Source organism: Ammodytes marinus (assembly GCF_949987685.1).
Source record: "Ammodytes marinus genome assembly, chromosome: 12".
NCBI classification, from domain to species: Eukaryota; Metazoa; Chordata; class Actinopteri; order Uranoscopiformes; family Ammodytidae; genus Ammodytes; species Ammodytes marinus.
The window spans coordinates 8,828,292-8,834,896 of NC_137216.1; positions in this window are offsets into that span (position 1 = coordinate 8,828,292).

Here is a 6,605-nt window from a genome sequence, read left to right on the forward strand (position 1 = left end):
ACGTGTGTGGGAGGAGACTTTTGGGATGGCACCAAAGTGTTTCTGGGAGATAATCCAACCTCTACCTAGAGCTTGAGGCTGTGAGGGGATCATCATCAATTTCCTTGGTGGAAGTTACTGAGGTAGTCAAACAACTCCAGTGGAAAAGCATCCGTTCATAAATGCTGAAAGTTTTGGATGTGGAGGGGGCTTTCATGGCACGTCTCTTCAACATTGTATGGAAGTCTGGGACAGTGCCGAAGGAGTGGCAGATCGGCGTGCAGGTTCCCCGTTTGAAAAGTGGGACCAGAGAGTGTGTGCAAACTACAGGGGTATCACACTTTTCAGCCTCCATGGTGAGGTATAATCCATGGTGCTGGAAAGGAGGGTTCGGCCAAACCTCAGATTGAAGGGGAACAGCGGTGGTGGTTTTGCACTCGCTTTACCGCATCATTGCGCCTTGGGATCCCCCAGTCAGATCTGGTAAATATGGCCTCGGAAAAGGAAGTTCGGGGTCCCCTGCTGGAGCTGATGCCCTGCGACCCGACCCCGGATAAGCGGTTGACAATGACATGAGTATTTTCAAATCTGACGATGATATGTGCAGCTTTATTATGTTGATAGAAACTTTATCAGATTGTTAAATTATAGACTGTTCCGAGATCCGTTAGATTTAGAATTGTAGTTTAAGAAAAATGAATTCATCACAATTTAGAGAAAAAAAATAAAGTTAGTGAGAGATCTAGCAATCCATTCTGTAATTGAAACTGTGTTACAGTGATGGCTTATTCCATGTAAAAGACATTGATCAGGGTTGTAGTACACAATGTCCAATGCCACTGACTTAAACAATATGACCCTGGGAAGCCACTTAATCTTATTAGGGCACAATTTTCAAGACGTACATTGTAATCACAACCAGCGGAGCATGATCAACTCAGGTCAAACTGACAGGTTGTTTGCGAAGTCCCTCTTGGGTCTATGGAAAGCAATGAAAAGCAATAAAATCCGCCAGTCTGGGACACGATGGCCAGCTGCTGAATACTACTTGTCTTCACCTCCCAAGTGATTTATCCTTTCCGTCTGCACTCTGCTTGCTTTTTCACTTAGGGATGAGGTTTCACTATTCATACCCTTAAACTGACAGTCACCTCTGGGAAGCTATCATATGATTAATTACTTTGTAAAGCTACTGGAAGTTTGGAGACAGGACAAATTTGGTGCTCACTCCAGATATGTTTACAAAATTCCTAAATGTCAGTGTTTGTTTGCGAGGAGGGGTTAGGTGAATAGCAAAAAATGTGGCCCTTAGCCATCCAAGGTCCAAGGCAGCACAACATTGTCTCTCTAGGGACAAAGGGTTGACAGTGATGAAGAATAGATGCTCCTCCATGGATACTAAGGGAGGGCAGATTATGGAAACCTCCTGTCTCCCGATGATATGCCTATGCTCTTAACACAGACGGATGTAGAGTAGTATCAGGTATGTGTCAAGAGGCCTGGATACATTTTGACATCGCAGAAATAACATTTATGGTACATTTTTACAGATTACTGCGCACAATTAATTTTACAAGAAGCTCAGTTGAGAGACATTCATGCAGCAAGCAGGACTTTCTGGAATTAGGCCTTGAATCCAGGAGACTGTCTGAACACAGGCTTGAAATTTATTGATATGAAAGGAAATCCAACTTTAAAAATTGTTGCAATATGTTAATGGCATATTTATTAGATACATCAACAGTGTATGTTCCTAGAATTGATGATTGATTTTCTCAAAGCCTGAAAACATCATATGATATACAGGCTTCAAGCTAAAACAGAAATTCCTTGAAAGCAGATTTTCCTGGATATAGGCATCTTAAGTAGCCTGGCATTCCCAGACCTGCCACTAGGCGCAGGCAAATTAAATTTGCTGCGCGTGTTGGTCTGGACACCCTCCGTTGAAGCTTATCAAGAATACCAGAAATCTGGTATAACGTTTCAATTGGTTCTATCTAATATGGGCGCGCCAGAGCCCTTTATATGGTGCTCTGGGGAGGACGTAACCGGATGACGACAGTGACGTGCATGCGACGTCGAAGCTGTGATAGTAAACATCAAAGATGGCTGCGGATATGTTGTGTGAGTTTGAGACTGCTTTGGCCTCGACCCTTAACGAATTGGAAGACGGGACTCATAGCTTTCACTAGCAAGTAAGTGGAATGTTCTGTTTTGCCGACCGACAACGGCAAACGTTTAATTGAACAGTTTAACAGCTGTTCGCTAAACGAACGGGGCTTACGTCACTTGTGCATCGCTCTGATTGGTTGTAGTGCTATCCAACTGCGTGCAGTGGCATTTGAAATGCACGAGTAGGAGCCGCCCCTAGAGTTGGAAATTACTATTGATCGTCGCCAGACCCTCTATCGTTCAAGATATCAGGGTCAGGATTTCCAGGCTACATCTTAAGCTATTGTCCCTGTGAATTTCAGTTTCAATTGTAAATGTTTTTCACAAATTTTACTAATTACCTTCATTACCTAAAACATATCCCTCAAAGTAGAATGTCTTGGAATATAGCATCAAAACTTTCTGTGGGAATTGTTGACAAGTGATTAAAAATTAAAAAGAGTAGACTTGATGGCCCCATTGTGGATGCCCTTGACCCATGAAATTGAATGTGGTGTGGCTGTAAATTCTCGAACAGTTGAGAACCTGTGGCTTTTTAACACCCATCACATTAGTGTGTGCCTGAAGCCCGTAAAAAGAACTAAGTGGCTTTTCTGTGGTTGGCAGAAAAGTGCAGAGTCACAGCAAGGCACCACCACCAATTACCTGCTGAAAAACAAAAACTTAGATGTAGCAAAGATTTTATAGTTGGTCCCATATGGCCCATGGTATGGTTAATGGGTTTAAGATGCTTGATTAAGTCCTTCTGTGAAGTTTGGTGTTGATGGGGAGTGTTGGTGGCTGGTGACAGATTTAAAGACCTTTGCTTGCGTCTGATTCAAAGATTATTTAAAGGCCGTTGTATGCCAGGGAAAATTTACATATTTCAAAGCTCTGTTAGTCAATGTTTTATTTAATATGAAAAATTGTTCAAATATCAACATATTGTAGTGATATTGTAGAGAAAAATCAAGCTCTGCTAAACACACTGTACTATGATTGCTGGTTCTTCTGTGATATTAAAGTAGAGGACTTCAGTCTGTCCTCGGCTATCTCAATCTAACTCTTAATTAGTGGAATTAATCCAAACAATTTAATCCTAAACTAGAAATAGTTGTATAATTAAAATAGTTCCTTTCATTTGCAATGGCTCCAGTACTTCACATGGTGGACAAGCTAATGGTAATGTAAGTCAGTTCCATTTATAAAAATCAGCAAACAGTCTTTAACCACATTTGTTCCGTCTATGTATTGAATTAAATAAACATCCCACTATTTTTTTGGGGGGACAATTTGGTGTCAAGATTATCCGTTCAAGGCAGTTTACAAGCTTTTTTAATTTGCAAGGAAAACAACAATAGTTTACTTTGCCATTATGACAACAGGGCTTAAAGGGCACCCCAAACAGTATTTTGTGCAAGTAAAAATTTAACATTTTAATTCAAACTAATTACTTTAGATTTTATATTATATTTTTCCAAACTTTTTAACATTCGCTTGAACTACAAATATAAAGTGACAACATAATTCCTACTGCTGAAGCAATTAGCATGGTAAGACCCGCAAAGACCCCAGAACAACTGCCAAGACAATAGTGAATGACTTAGCCACGTCGAGAATTGTAGTCTCAAAGAAGACGATAACTAGAACCCTGCACAGGAAAGGACTGCAAGGTTGCAGACCAAGAAAAACTCCACTTCTGCAGAAAAGACACCTTCAAGCCGGACTGACGTATGCTAAGGACAACCTGAAGAAAGATTATGTATACTGGAAGCGCGTCCTTTGGTCAGATGAGACAAAACTAGAGCTCTTTGGCCACAGAGACGCTGCTTATGTTTGGAGAAAGAAGGGAGAGGCGTACAACCCAAAGAACACCGTCCCCACTGTGAAACCCGGTGGTGGGAGTAGTTTGCTGTGGGTATGCTTCAGTGCATCTGGAACTGGGTATCTCGTCAAGGTGGAAGGAATCGTGAAGAAATAAGGATATGTGAAGATATTGAAAGAAAACCTCAAGCAGTCAGCAGCAAAACTGGGTCCGGGTCGTCGCTTTGTCTTCAAAACACAACAACGACCCAAAACATACGTCGCTCCTGGTGAAGAACTACCTCCAGAAGACCAAAGTGAATGTTATTGAATGGCCTGCACAAAGCCCTGACTTGAATACCATTGAAAATCTGTGGGGTGGACTGAAGACCAAAGTCCATGCAAGAAGACCATCAAATCTGGTGTTAGGGTTAGGGTTATGAATCTCTGGCCTTAATCTTATTTTATTATGTGATTATTACATTTTAAAGTGTGACATAATTGGATGTATTCACGCATTGCCAAAAAGATATAAAAATCGTCCTCTCCATCTACGTTCACATTTCTTAATCGAAACAGGTGCCTTCTACTCGGCAAAGTATTTCTCATAACAGTTCCAAAAATAGAGAGGTAAAGTTAGGTTAAATATAGTTCATGTCATTTTATTTTGGATTTGATGACTCTGTTAAATAGCACTGTTACTTCTGGGTTGTGAGAGTGGTGTACAGTTGCTGAATACGACCTGAGAAGCAGTAGCTGTGCACATTAGAGAAGTAACAGGAGAACACAAGTGTCTACATGATGCTGTATGTGAAATGAGTATTTTTAAATAGTATATATAATTTAACATTATGCATCCCTTTGAAAACTGTTTGTCTTTCCCATGTTACACATTGGGCTACTTATAAATACACATATTAATTTGATTGCAGAAAAATGTGAAAAAGGGGTAAAACCGGTAGTTTAAAAGACAGCTGGCAAAATGAACCATTGCTGACATTTAAACAGTGTGGCCACATGGTCAAAAGATGATCATCAGTTAATCCTCCCTAATTACTCTGATATGCCCCTTGGGTGCCGATTCCAAAGGCAACGTGTACAAAGTGGATTCCGCTGTCGCACGCATTTCGAGACACGAGCAACTGAGGAGCACGTATCCCAATGGTGAGAAGTCTCAAACAAGGCTCTACGCAGGAGTGAGAGGCAAAAAGCTGTGGGGAGAAGGGTGAAAAAGGGGTAGGGGTCCTCACTGGCATTTATCCCCTCTCCCAGAGGCACTTTGCAGGCCGTTGGCCCTACAGCAATGCTGAAGCCATCTGTGAGTTCTCTCAGCAGTGGCCACGTAAAACAAGACATGTGCTGTGGTTTGACCTTTCACAGTCCTAACTATAATATTATCATAAGACGAATGATCAGATTACAGTGTTCCCTGTGGTGGGATTCAGTATCCATATGAAAGGGTGATGACTGAAAACCCTGTGGGGCTATATGTATTCCTTTTCCAAGGTGGTGAAATGAAAGTAAATATTTCTGTTATGGCAAAAATGAATCTTTTGTTGACTTACTAACACTTACCTTTACATCAGACCCTTTAAAATTGATTAAGACATTATATGAATGATAATGACATGCCTGTCATCGCTGTCCTTAAGTTATAGAGCAAAGTCTAATTCAATTTGTCTCACCACAGGAAACCACAAACAACACATAACACCAGAATGATGGTGTAACAGACTAATGTTTTTAGGAAGTGGCACCACTACAAGTTAGCGCAGTGTCAAGGATTTGCTAAACTTTGTGGTTGAAATTACAGTGCAAATCTCTGAAGCATTTAATGCAGCCGGGGATAATGTACAACTATCTGTCAATACTAAAGGCCGAGCAGCTGGCACTAATTGAGGGAAAAGAATTATGGGTAGTAGCTGGCACAGTGTACATCTCTGGCCTGGAACTTGCCAATACACATTCCAATGGTGCCACAATGAGGCTAGAGGTAGTAGGATACTGTGGCTTTGGAAAGCTATCACGCTAGGGAGTCAGATGTCACTCTGCAGACTGAAGACTGCTGTTGTTAATCAAAGAAAATGCAAACTATGCAAAAAATCAATCTACAAAACCAATACATTTATTTAAAAAATCAAACTTGCAAATCTGGACTTGAAGTACAATGGTATCATTGGTGTCAAGATTATTGACTTTGCAAGCAAATATCAATTAATATTACCGGTATGTAATCACCTCTGTTGTCCAGCCCTTGCTGGTACTACACATTGTTCACTTAAATTTTGTCTCTATATATTGCACACTCTGCTTATTTTTATTAATTGGCGGTAATGAGGTTGAAATGTGGAATCTTTCTTGCAAGGGAATCTGCATGACATGGCATCTAATGATGCATTTGAGTTGCATCAGGAAACTAAAGAGTGACCAGAGCATTGTCTTTTCTTTACACTCGCAAAAATCATCTGAATTTCTGTCAAAATTGAGGTCGCTTCTCCTCCTGGGGCTTGACCAGCCCTTTGAATAAAAACTTATGGAAAGGTTTGGCTATTTCAACACCTTACTCTGCACATTCATATTATGAGTAACTTAGGTCGCTTGAGGCTTGTCCTCAACTACTGGCCACTGTCGGCCCAAACAGTCATAAAACCTTAAATGCTTGAAGAACATTA